The sequence below is a fragment of the Nicotiana tabacum genome, chromosome 19 (assembly GCF_000715075.1).
Source record: "Nicotiana tabacum cultivar K326 chromosome 19, ASM71507v2, whole genome shotgun sequence".
Lineage (NCBI taxonomy): Eukaryota > Viridiplantae > Streptophyta > Magnoliopsida > Solanales > Solanaceae > Nicotiana > Nicotiana tabacum.
This window is the reverse complement of record NC_134098.1, coordinates 6,126,053-6,139,338: the sequence shown is the minus strand read 5'-3', so window position 1 is coordinate 6,139,338 and position 13,286 is coordinate 6,126,053.

Sequence of the window (13,286 nt, the reverse complement as noted above, 5' to 3'; positions counted from 1 at the left end):
AGAGGTAAAAATTTATAGGTAAATCTTCATAGCAATAAATGTTAGTACTCCCCTAAAAAGGGGAGGATGGTATGATATGGTATTAAGTCGGAGTTATGTGGTTAAGGTAACTATGGAATAGTAAAGGAAGAATGTGGTCGAAAGAAAAACTAAATGAGATTGCATTTATTCAGATCCTACGGATATGATACAACTCCTGAACACTATGTAAGCATGACGACGGGGAGAGGCAGAAAGGGTTCTATCACTAGATGTTATTGATAAATAAGTGCAAATGAACACTGGATACATAAGGAGCCAGTGTGCGGGGTAATTTAAGACAAAAGGATATAACCCAAGAGAGATTACGCAGAATATAGATATGAGAATGGACTAACGTGTAGTTAGTAGTTGATTCAGGAAGAACCTAGCCATGGCTAAACAAGAGGATACTGACAAATCAGCAGGTTGTGCAAGATAAACATAGCGAAACCCAGCATAGGGAATTCAGTCTCGCAAATATGATGACATCATAATCGTTGAGAAATATTCAGATAGGAGTTGGGGTTGTTAAAGGTACCGTATAAGTGTTACGAAAAAAAAGAATGGTGCCACTGAGAAGACAGTCCTAAAATTTCAGTTCAGAATCAACCTTACGACCATAAGGGCACGGAGGTAAGTAATTAAGGATAATTATAGGTGAGTAAGAACGTCAAAATTTCTTTCGAGTATACGATGTAATAAGATCGCGGCCTTACAGAAGTCAAAGGGTCCCCCCTAAGTCTACAAAGAAAGACTAGCTGAGAAAATAAGAATGAAGGCTTCAACTTAAGCATAGTGACATAAAGAAGAAATGATCTTGTAACAACAGTCTCACTACAACATTGTATTTACTCCATAAGAAAGTGGCACCTATCGTGGCTAATGAACGGGAAAAAAATCAAAAGATGATATTTGAGATCATATGAGTTATAGGAAATTTCAGTATTTGTGGGCAATGAGATAAGCCATGTATTCATGCAACAAGTGGAAAAACGACCATGAAAAGTAATTGCTTATGTTTAAAGACAACTAAGAAAGCACGAGAAGAATTATCCGACCCACGATTTAGAGTTAGCCGCGGTGATTCATGCACTAAAGATGCGGAGGCACTATTTGTATGGCATTCATGTTGAAATATATACGAATCATAAGCGCCTTCAATATAGCTTCAATCAAAAGGAATTGAATTTACGCCAAAGGAGATGGTTGGAGCTACTGAAAGACTATGACGTTGATATTTTATACTATCTGGGGAAGGCGAATGTAGTAACCAACGCCCTCAGCCATAGATCTAAGGGTAGCCTGTCATATTTACAACTAGAGAAGTGTGGGATAGCCCATGAGATTCATCAGCTAGCTAGTCTTGGAGTTCGATTACTGGACTCAAGTGATACCAGAGTTACTATTTAGGACACGGCAACATCCTCTTTAGTAACTGAAGTGAAGGAACGCCAGTATGAGGATCCTGTGCTAGCTCATTATAGAGATACATCCCCTCAAAAGGAGAATACATCATTTGAGATTGCAGGAGATGGAGTCCTCAGATATCGAGGTCGATTATGTGTTCTAATGTGGCAGGGTTACGCCAGCAGGTTATGGGAGAAGCTCACTATTCTCATTATTCTATTTATCCAGGAGCGACAAAGATGTATCATGATATCAGGGGAATATACTGGTGGGACGAAATGAAGAAGGATATAGCAGAATTTGTTGCTCAGTGCCCTAATTGTCAGCAGGTTAAGATTGAGCATCAGAAACCCTGTGGATTATTATAGGCTATAGAGATTCCGACTTGGAAATAGGAAGTGATTAATATGGATTTCATCATAGGCTTACCTCGTACCCAATGTAAGTTCGATGCTATATGGGTTATTGTCGATAGACTTACAAAAGCAGCCTATTTTCTGTCTATCAGGACTACCTACTCAGCAGAGGATTATGCAAGGCTTTACATTAGGGAGATAGTACAACTTCATGGTGTCCCTATATCTAATTATCTCAGATAGAGGTGCTCAGTTTACAGGTAATTTCTGGAGGTCCTTCAAAAAAGGATTGGGGACTCGGGTAAGTCTTAGTACAATATTTCATCCCCAGATAGACGGTCAGGTTGAATGTACTATTCAGACATTAGAGGATATGCTACGGGCTTGTGTGATGGACTTCACGGTAGCTGGGATGATCATCTTCCACCTATTGAGTTTGCATATAATAATAGTTATCATTCCCCCATTCAGATGGCTTCATACGGAGCTCTTTACGGACAAAAGTGTAGGTCTTCTATAAGATGGTTCGAGATTGGGGAAACTAACATAGTAGGACCAGAGATGCTACAACGGCAGTTGAGAAGATTAGGCTTATAAGGGAAAGGCTATTAGCAGCATAGAGTCATTAGAAGTCCTACGCAGATAATTGACGACGAGACTTGGAGTTTCAGGTAGATGACTGGGTATTCCTAAAGGTGTCACTGATGAAAGGCATTATGAGATTCGGTAAGAAAGGAAAGCTTAGCCCTCGGTACATTGGACCTTATAAGACTATATGCAGAGTAGGCCAAGTAGCATATGAGTTAAACTTGCCTTCCAAATTGGAGTCTGTACATCCAGTATTTCATGTGTCTATGCTCCGTAGGTGTATTGGAGATCCCTCTAAAGTCATTCCAGTTGACTATGTTCATGTTACAGAGCAGCTATCATATGAGGAAGCTCCCATTGCTATACTAGATAGACAAGTTTGGAGATTAAGAACTAAAGATGTAACTTCGATTAAAGTACTTTGGATTAATAATAATGTGGAGGATATGACTTGGGAAGCTGAAGAAGAAATGAAGACTAGGTATTCTCACTTGTTTCCACTTCCGGAGAAGGATCAGACTAAGACATCACAGCCTTTAAGTATGTATATGGTACTTGATTCTTATGTTAGATATTGTAATTGGTCGTGTGAGGCCATTGTTGTTATTGATGATTGTGGCCCTGTGTGGCTTTGTATTGTTGGGTTTTCTGTGTGAAACGTTGGTAGTAGTACCGTTACAGAGGAGACTCTGCCAAAATTTCTATATATTTCTGGGAGTTTAACATTCGAGGACAAATGTTTCTAAGGGGGAAAGATTGTTACACCCTGTGCGTCCCAAGGTGACGTAATGAATATGAGAATTGTTAATCACGGTTTAAATGATTTTAAAGTCATAATATGGCTATATATGATATTTGGATAGAAAATATGAAGTTTGAGAAAAATCGGATTAAAGTTGCGAAAACACTGACTAAGGATTTGCCATGTAATAGAGCTTTTTGAGAAATATATTTTGTGTGCTATATGAGGTCTTTTGAAATATATTATATACAAAATTGAAGGTCTTGGAATGTAGTTTCCAACTCACTTAACCGTTCGTTCATACGACACCCGGGTAAAAGGTTATAAGCATTGGAAGAAGGGCGAATCATAGGGTACCAAGTAACACCCTTTTGACTTTTAAAAAAATGGGATATTTACATCCCATCTCGTCTCTTTCTCCATTTTTCCAGAGAGATCTCCCAAATAACACCCCTAACTTTACTCTTAAGCTCTATACAAGAGCTTCAAACAATATTATCATCCCGGGCACGGAATAAGGAAGCGATAACATTAAAACGATCCATACGATGTAAGTATCGCTATATCGCCTCTCTTTTTCTTTGTAGTTTGAGTTTTGGAAGGTACTTCATAGTTAAGAAAATGTGTACTTTCTGTATTTAAGTGTTTAAATATCAAGGAATGTTGATAAATTCATTTCCTAAGAGTTAGAACTCACGGGACGGTGATCGGAAGCCGTGAGTTCGAGTTATTTGACTTGTAGTGGACTGTTTTGTGGGTTGTTTCATGTTGCCTTTGGGCTGTATATTTTTATACTGTTTAATGGAGTTTTGGAGGACAAATAGTGTGGAGAAACACCATATAATGACGGAATGGTGGGCTGGTCGTTCGTCATTATATTATTTTAAGTTGTTTGACACTACTTTGGTTGTCGTTTTATCTATGAAGTGACTAGGGTGTGTGGGCTGTTTTGTGGTATATTGTGATGGAGATAAGGTTGGAAAATTATGCTTACATTTTGTTATTGTTGGTATATGGTATTGGAGGAGGGTCTAGATATAGGGGAGATGCTATCCAAATTTACGTAAACGAACTACTAGTTTAAGTTGAGGACTTAGCCTTTACTCAGCACAGATTTTGGATCTCCTTATGATGTGGTAGATTGAATTGAGTTGTTTGAAGAATTTCTTGGAAGGTATTAAGGACTCAACGGAGTTAAGGTATGTTAAGGCTATCCCTTCTTTCCTTTTGGCATGATCCAAATGATACAAACGAAACGAGCAAAATACGCAACTTTCATAAATGACTCTATTCATAGAAATACTAGGGGTGTCTATATTCCTGATTCCCCATATGAATTACTATTATATCCTCTATTCATGGGTCTCAAAAAAATACGTATTTGATAAAGTTTGTCCGAAAGGCATGTTGATTTTATGGTATTCGAAAAATCTTATTAACGTATTTCTTATGCATTTCATGCATTTATACATGTACATTGACCCATGACCAGAAGGCGTTATATACGCGTATATATATATATATATATATGTATATGGGATATGGAAAAAGGTAACGATGTTATATTGTATATATATGTATGTGGGATATGGGAAAGGATATGGCGTTATATACGCACCACTACCTGATCAGCTGGTATACGTTGATGATTTTACCCACAGTGGCCGAGATGATATTATGGGATGCCCTCAGAGGCTTAATGATGTTATGAACGCATATACCTATGCATGGTATGACATTTATACGCACGTGCATGACATTATAAATTTTCATGATTCACAAAGCTATTCAGAATTTCAGGTTGAGTTCTTTACTCCATGTTTCTTTCATGTCTTTTATATACTACTGTCATGCCTTACATACTCGGTACTTTATTTGTACTGACGTTCCTTTTGCCCGGGGACGCTGCGTTTCATGCCGGCAGATCCCGATAGACAGGTTGAGAGTTCTCCTAGTAGGCTATCAGCTCAGCAGAAGGTGTTTGTGCACTCCACTTGCTCCGGAGTTGTCTATTTGGTCAGTATGATTTGAATATGTATTGTTTGGTATGGCGGGGCTCTGACCCGACCTTTATGATATTTATGTACTCTTAGAGGCTTGTAGACAGATGTCATGTATACGGATACTGGTATGGCCTTATAGGCCAGTACTCATATGTATAAATCAGTATATCAAGTTGAGTCACTGTATATTGAGTATTTCCTCATGTTTTATTCTACTTATCTCACGACAGCCTCTCCGGCTCAATTACCTATGATAGTATGATACGAAAGATACGTTACATTGGTACTCGGTTGAGTAAGATACCGGGTGCCCGTCGCGGCCCATCGGTTTGGGCCGTGACAAATATCATGTGCCAATATAATAACATCTCATAAATTGCACCTCAAATGCTCAAATATTACAACATATCACAAATTGCACATCGGGTACTCAAATATCAAAACATATCGCAATTTGCACCTCAAGTGCTCAAATATTTCAACTTGCCATAGAAATCAACAATATATCATTTTCCACAATAAGGAGCCCATGGATCGGCCATAATGTGCACAAAAATCTTAATAAAAATATCCGGGAGCGAACAACTCAACAAAATAATATTTCACAACTTAACACTTTGCCTCAAATATCATTTACGGCCTTTATAAGTCAATACCAATTGCAACAACATGAACTAGAAAGTAATTCATCAAGGAACAATGCCTACTTTAATCCAATTTTTTGGCAAATAGATTAATGCCTCCTTTTAATCCATAATGAAATTTTCTCCAGGAAATATCAACTCAACGAAAATACGGGATTCACATAAAAATCAAAGTGACAATAACACCAAATTATCATATAAAATACAAATTTGACAAACAATGAATGAGGCATGACAAATCAAGGATTTACTAAGTTCCAATAATTTTCCAATTTAATACATAAGGGCATCTACGAATTTCAACCGATATAATTTGAATATATAAACCAAGTACGTACTCGTCACCCCGCGTACATAGTTTTTAATTACACAATTTCCACATAAGACTCAATGCCTAATGGGTAATTTCCCCACTCAAGGTTAGGCAAGATACTTACCTCGCTTCGCAACCAAATACAAGATTCCAATAAACCTTTTCCTCGTGAATTCGTGCCCGAACGCTTCAAATCAAGTCACAAACAATTCAATATACTCAATATGAATCGTAGGAATTAATTCCATATGAAATTACTAATATTTTGTATTAACATCCGAAATTTATTTTAAAAATTGACAGTGGGACCCACGTTTTGAATCTCGAAAAAAATTATGAAATTCGAACACCCGTTCCGATACGAGTTCAACCATACAAAAATTATCGAATTTCGACATCGGATTGCCCTTCAAATTTTTAATTAAAGTCTTTGAAGATTTCTACTATTTTTCATCCCAATGTTTACCCATATGAACTTAACAATCTTCCCACAACCTTATTGGTACAAGCATGTATAACTAATACTCTCACATCCAAGAATCATCTTACTAATGACCCATTTCTAGTTAGATTTCGAAATTGAAGGATTGGAGAAAGAAATTCTTACCTCTTTGAAGTTCTAGCAAACCTTTGATGCGATTTCAAGGTTTGATTCAAGGAAGAGTAGTGAAATATTTAGTTCTCCCCTTTCCTCTCTTTAGAATCGCTCTCTCTTCTCTCTAAAACACTAGAAATTTCCCAAGAATGAACCCCAATCGAGTTAAATGAAATGGGGTTCGGGTCATAAAACCCCCATTTTTGTATAGCCGCGGTGCATGGTGCGCTGCGGGGCGCGGGGCGTCTGTGCAAAAAGTTTCTGGAAATGAAACTTCAAAGCGTTCTGGAATTTCCCACAAGCACAGTGCATGGGGAAGCGCGTGGGGCGGTGCGGTAGTGTTAAATTTTGTTAGCCTTTGGTAATTTGGTCATAACTTCTTGCATGAGTGTCCAAATGACGAACGGTTTGAAGCGTTAGAAACTAGACTCAAAGATCTTTCATTTGATAGGTTTTCCATTACATAAATACTTATATATATCTAGATATGCTCGTCCAAAATTTGGTCTTGTCATTTGAAATTTTAGTCTATCATGAAATTTCCAACTTGACTTAGGTTTAGGCCTCTCCTTAGACCCCACATCACTTATAATATGCCTCGTACACTTATTATCATATCCAATTGATATCCATCATATTAATAGTCCTCATCTGCACATAAAATATTATAATTAGCACACATCAACTTTCTAATTTTGCCAAAATATATCGAATTGTTCTACGGACTTCCAACTCTAATTCCGAGCATACGCCTAAGTCCGAAAACCAAACTCAACCGCGCGCGCAAGTCATAATGTACATTACAAAGTTGTTTGGGGCCTTAAGTTGCTGAAGGGAATGTCAATTCTCAAAATGACAAGTCGGGTCGTTACAGAATACCTAACATTCATCTAGTGGTTTGTGCTCGTGAACGATCGGCTAACCTCCGTTCGGTAGCAAACTTAACTTCCTGGTGGGAATTTGCTATCGAAGCAAAGATTATCTAATCATCCCTGAGTGGAAGCTTGTCTGTTTGCCTTGTTATCAAAGGTCTTATCTCTGTTATCTTTGTAGTATGCTTTCCATCACTGCCTCATTAAAAATCTTGCCAGAAAAACTCAATTGGGACAAAAACTGAACGAAGGAAAAAAGAATGTAGCACATACTTTCCGTTTGACTGTTGTTCGTCAGCAGTAATATCTTTTGAGGTGAGCCACGTTCTAGTTGTTAGGAAACTTGTCCCCGTTTTGGTTCTCCGACTCGTATGATCCTTTCTCAGTGATAGCTGAAACCCGGTAAGGGCCTTCCCATGTTGGGCCTAACTTACCCGTGTTGATTTCCCGTGTGTTTTGAGTTACCTTCCTCAAGACCAAGTCTCCTACTTTGAAATATCGGAGGTTGGCTCTTCGATTATAATATCGCTTCATTCTCTACCTTTGGTCGCCATTCTGACATGCGCCAAGTACCTGCGTTCCTCTAGCAGCTCCAAGTTGATTAGCATTACTTCGTTGTTCGATTCTTCATTCGCCTGGAAATAACTTAAGGTTGGTTCCCCCACTTCCACCGGTATCAAAGCTTCTTCACCGTATACAAGGGAAAAAGGGGTTTCTCATGTGCTTGACTTGGTCGTTGTTTGGTAGGCCCATAGAACTCCAGGTAATTCTTGGGGCCAGTTACCTTTTGTTGCTTCCAACCTTTTCTTTAGATTTTGTATAATTGTTTGTTTGTTGACTCCGCTTGACCATTTGCTCTCGGATGATAAGGCGAAGAGGTAATTCTCTTTATCTTCAAATCATCAAGGAACTTTGTAACTTTTGCACCGATAAACTGCGGCCCATTGTCGCATGCAATCTCTTTTGGTATTCCAAACCTGCTAATTATAATTTTTCATAGGAAGTCGACCACTTTGCGTTCTCCGATCTTCTGATAAGCACCTCCTTTCACCCATTTAGAAAAATAGTCAGTCAAAATTAAAAGAAATCTTACCTTTCCGAGAGCCGGTAGTAGTGGTCCGACGATGTTTATCCCCCATTTCATGAATGACCATGGGGACGAAACCAAATGTAGGGGTTCTGCCGGTTGATGTACTAGTGGTGCGTAGCGTTGGCACTTATCACCTTTTCGTACGAAGTTTTTGGTATCGTGTTCCATACGGGGTCAGTAATATCCTGCCCGAACTAATTTCAGCACCAAAGAATCTGCACCCGAGTGGTTGTCGCATATCCCTTCATGGACTTCTCTCATGACATAGTTAGCTTCTGATGCTCCTAAGCACCGGGCCAAAGGGCCTTGAAAGGATTTTCTGTACAATTGGCCTTTCTTGAAGCTATAACGTGCAGCCTTGGCACGCAACGCTCTTAATGCTTTGGGATCTTCGAGCAATTTTCCATGCTCGAGATAATCAATTATCTCATTTCTCCATTCCCAGACCAAACTAGTCGAATTTACCTTACAGTAATCTATGTCCAAGGCTGAGTTTATCAGTTTTACTACCGTCTGTGATTCTTATCCTTGTATTTCTATTGACGAGCCTAAATTTTCCAATGCATCTGCTTCCGTGTTATCTTCCCTCGGGATATGAGTTATTTACCACTCATGGAATCGTGCCAATAAAGGCTGAACCTTTACCACGTATTGTTGCATAAGTTCCTCTTTGGTGCCGAAAATTCCGTAGACCTGATTTACCACCAATTGCAAATCACATTTGATTTCGCTGACTTTGGAGTCAAGCCCACGGGCCAATTCGAGCCCTGCAATCAAAGTTTCGTACTCTGCTTCATTGTTAGTTAAAGGAATCGTTTTGATAGTTTGCCTTAAGGTTTCCCCTGAAGGCGTGATTAAGACTATTCCGAGCCCGGACCCTTTTATGTTTGAAGCTCCATCCAAAAATAAGGTCCAAACTCCCGATGTCGATTCTGACACCATTATTGCTTATTTGGCTGCTAGAAGCAATAATCCCGGACTGAAATCAGCCATGAAGTCAGCCAAGACTTGCAACTTAATTGCAGTCCTCGATTTATATTTTATATAGAATTCTCTCATTTCGACGGCCCATTTGGCCAATCTACCCGAGAGCTCTAGTTTATGGAGGATACTCCTCAAAGGGAAAGTAGTTACCATAGCTATCGGGTGGCATTGAAAATAGGGCCTCAGCTTCCGAGCCGCAACTACGAGAGCTAAGTCCAGCTTTCCCAGATGTAGGTGGCGAGTTTTTTCTCCCGTTAAAATTTGGCTTAACGTAATAAATGGGAGATTGCATACCTTCATCCTCTCAGACTAAAACTGCACTCACCGCAATTTCTGAAACCGCGAGGTAGACTAGAAACGTTTCACATTCTTTTGGTTTTGAGAGCATTAGAGGGCTTGACAAATATTTCTTCAACTCCTTCAAGGCTTGTTGACACTCCGGTGTCCACTCGAAATTGTTTTTCTTTTTGAGTAGTGCGAACGATGACATTTTTCTGATGAACGGGAAATGAACCTGCTCAAAGCTGTCAATCTCCCTGTGAGCCTTTGGACTTATTTTACGTTAGACAATTGATCCGGGATGTCCTCTATGGCCTTGATTTTGTCCGAATTTACCTCAATTCCCCTTGTGATACTAGGAATCCTAGGAAGTTACCCGAACTGACCCCGAACGCACACTTCTCGGGGTTAAGTTTCATATTATGCTCCCTCAGGATGTCGAATGTTTCTTGCAAATACTTCAAGTGGTCATATGCATTCAAAGACTTAACGAGCATATCATCTATATATACTTCCATATTCTTTCCTATTTGTTTTTCGAACATCTTATTCACGAGCCGTTGATAAGCGGCTCCGACGTTTTTTAGCCCGAAGGGCATCACATTGAAATAATATATACCAGAATTCGTTTATAAACAAAGTTTTTTCCTGATCTTCTGGGTTCATCTTGATTTGATTGTACCCAGAATAAGTATCGAGAAAACTCATTAACTCATGCCCGGCCGTAGTATCAATCACCTGATCGATATTTGGCAATGGGAATGAGTCTTTTGGACACGCCTTATTAAGATCCTTATAATCTACGCACATGTGAAATTTATTATTTTTTTCTTAGGTACTACTACTACATTGGCTAGCCAGTCCGGATATCTTACCTCTCGGATTGAACCAATCTTAAGTAAATGAGTTACCTCTTCTTTGATAAATTTATTCCTTGCTTCAGCAATATGGCACTTCTTTTGCCTTACCAGAGGTATGTTGAGATCCAAGCTTAACTTATGTACGGCTATCTACGTTGGAATTCTTGTCATATCTTCGTGTGACCATGCAAAACAATTGGCATTAATTTTAAGGAATTTAATAAAAGCAGACACGTGCTCAGGGTGCAGTCCTGTTTTCAAATGGCATTTCCTTTCTAGGAATTCTTCGAACAATGCAACCTGCTCCAGTTCTTTTGTCGTGGACTTCGTCGTGTCCGTCTCTTCCGGTACTTGAAAATATCTTGGAATCTGGTACTGTTCCGACTCTTCTGTCCCCGGGTTATCTTTCTCTGGGTCTGGGGCAGGTGCCGGTTCCAGTAATTGTTATGCCACACGTTCCTTTCCTTTTCTATTGGAGACCGAAATTGCATTCATTCATCTCCCTTGCTGCCAATTGAACACCCCTTATCTGTTTGATCCCCTCGGGTGTCGGAAATTTTAAGAATTGGTAATATGTTTAAGGCATGGGTTTCATCTCGTGCAGCCATGGTCTTCCGAAGATGATGTTATACCCCATGTCTCCATCTACCACTTCGAAGACTATTGTCTTCATTACTCCCTTAGCATTCGTACGCAACAAAATTTCTCCCCGGGTTGTCACTCTTGCGAGGTTGAATCCGGCGAGGAGCTTCGTTGCCGGGATAATTCTTCCGGTGAGTTTAGCTTGCTCTAGTACTCTCCATTGTATGATATTCGTTGAACTTCCTGGATCCACTAAAACACGTTTAATTTTAAAATCTAACACAATTAAAGAAATTACCAGTGCATCATTGTGCGGCAGTAGTAATCTATCTGCATCTTTGTCCGTGAATATGATATCGTCTTCCCTAAGCCTCTTACTATGAGTTATCGACACTTTCTTTGCTGCCGAAAAAGTGACCCCGTTAATTTCATTCCCTCCGAAGATTATGTTGATCGTTTGGCGTGGAGGTTCTTCTCCTGCTTTCGAGGTTTCTGCGTCGCCCCTGTTCCGACCATAATTATTTTTAGCTCGACCACTCAAGAATTCTCTGAGGTGACTATTCTTTAACAGCGTTGCCACTTCTTCCTGGAGGTGTCGGCAGTCCCCAATCCAGTGGGCGTTAGTGCCATGGTATTCACACCATAAATTGGGATCCCTCTGGCTGGGATCAGATTTCATAGGTCTTGGGAATCGTGCCTTTTTTATATTCTTCATGGCCGACACTAACTCTACGACACTGACATTGAAGTTATATTCTGATAACTTTGGGTAAGATGAATCTCGCGACCCCGAGATTTCTCTACCCTGCAACGATCTGTTGTTCCGACCACGATCAGTCCTTCTATCAACGTTGAACCTGTCTGTTGTCCGGAAGTTCCTGCCACGACATTTTGTCTGCTCGTAGGGCAAAAACCGGCCCCTCGAACTCTGTCTATCTGTGTCAATATCATCTTTAATGTCAATTATGAGGGTCATTGATGAATATGTAACGTTGGACATAAATGCTAAATTTCTTGTAACAGATCATCATCCTTAATGCTGCAAAATATTTTGTATTAAATGTTACTGGGCGCAAAGTATTTAATACCCCATTTATGATTGTTATTCCTTCCGGTGACAGGCGAAACACCTATGTTCGGTGGCCACCCCATCTTGTGTTTCACGTGTCCTTCCTTTAAGTGGCCACGTGTCATGTCGTATTTTTCCATATACAGTGGTGGGTTGAGCTTTTAAAGATAAAAGATACAAGTAATGTCGTATAAAAAATTTATACACACAATATATAAAAGTTGTATATACATTATTATATGTATATGCATTACATTCTGTATAATAATGTACTTATAAAAATTTTATATAGACTGTCATAGAGTGTATAAAAAATATACATATACACTATTATAGAATGTATAAATTTTATATATACTATGTATTTTGCATTTTTTATCTCTAATGTTTCATTAGTGTAACCCTAGTGTTTTTGTGTGTCTGAAGTATATATGCTATCCTAAAATTATTGTATAAAAAGTATATATATATTGTTCTATGATGTATAAAAAGTGTATATACAGTTTACACTAATGTAATGTGTATACTGCGGGTATAATATATACATCACCTTGTTCTTGTTCTTCTTCTTATATCATGAGTATTTTTGCTTACGCAATATCATACTTTTTTTTTTAGATTGGATCAATGAAAATTTCAAGTTGTTTGTAAAAGATTAAAAGGAAATTATTATTTATAGTGTAATAGGAAGGAGCTTGATGGTTGCGGAGAAGATGGTTGGATGATGGATTTTTGGATACTAAGAGGGTGAGTTTCAATGGGGTATTTCACTGGGTTTCAAGAATTTTTGGGGGTTTTGTAGGGTTTTAAATTTTTTGACTATTAATTATAAGTGGAAAAGAAGGTTAGGCGGCTGTAAGAGTTTGGGCTATCGGCTGTTG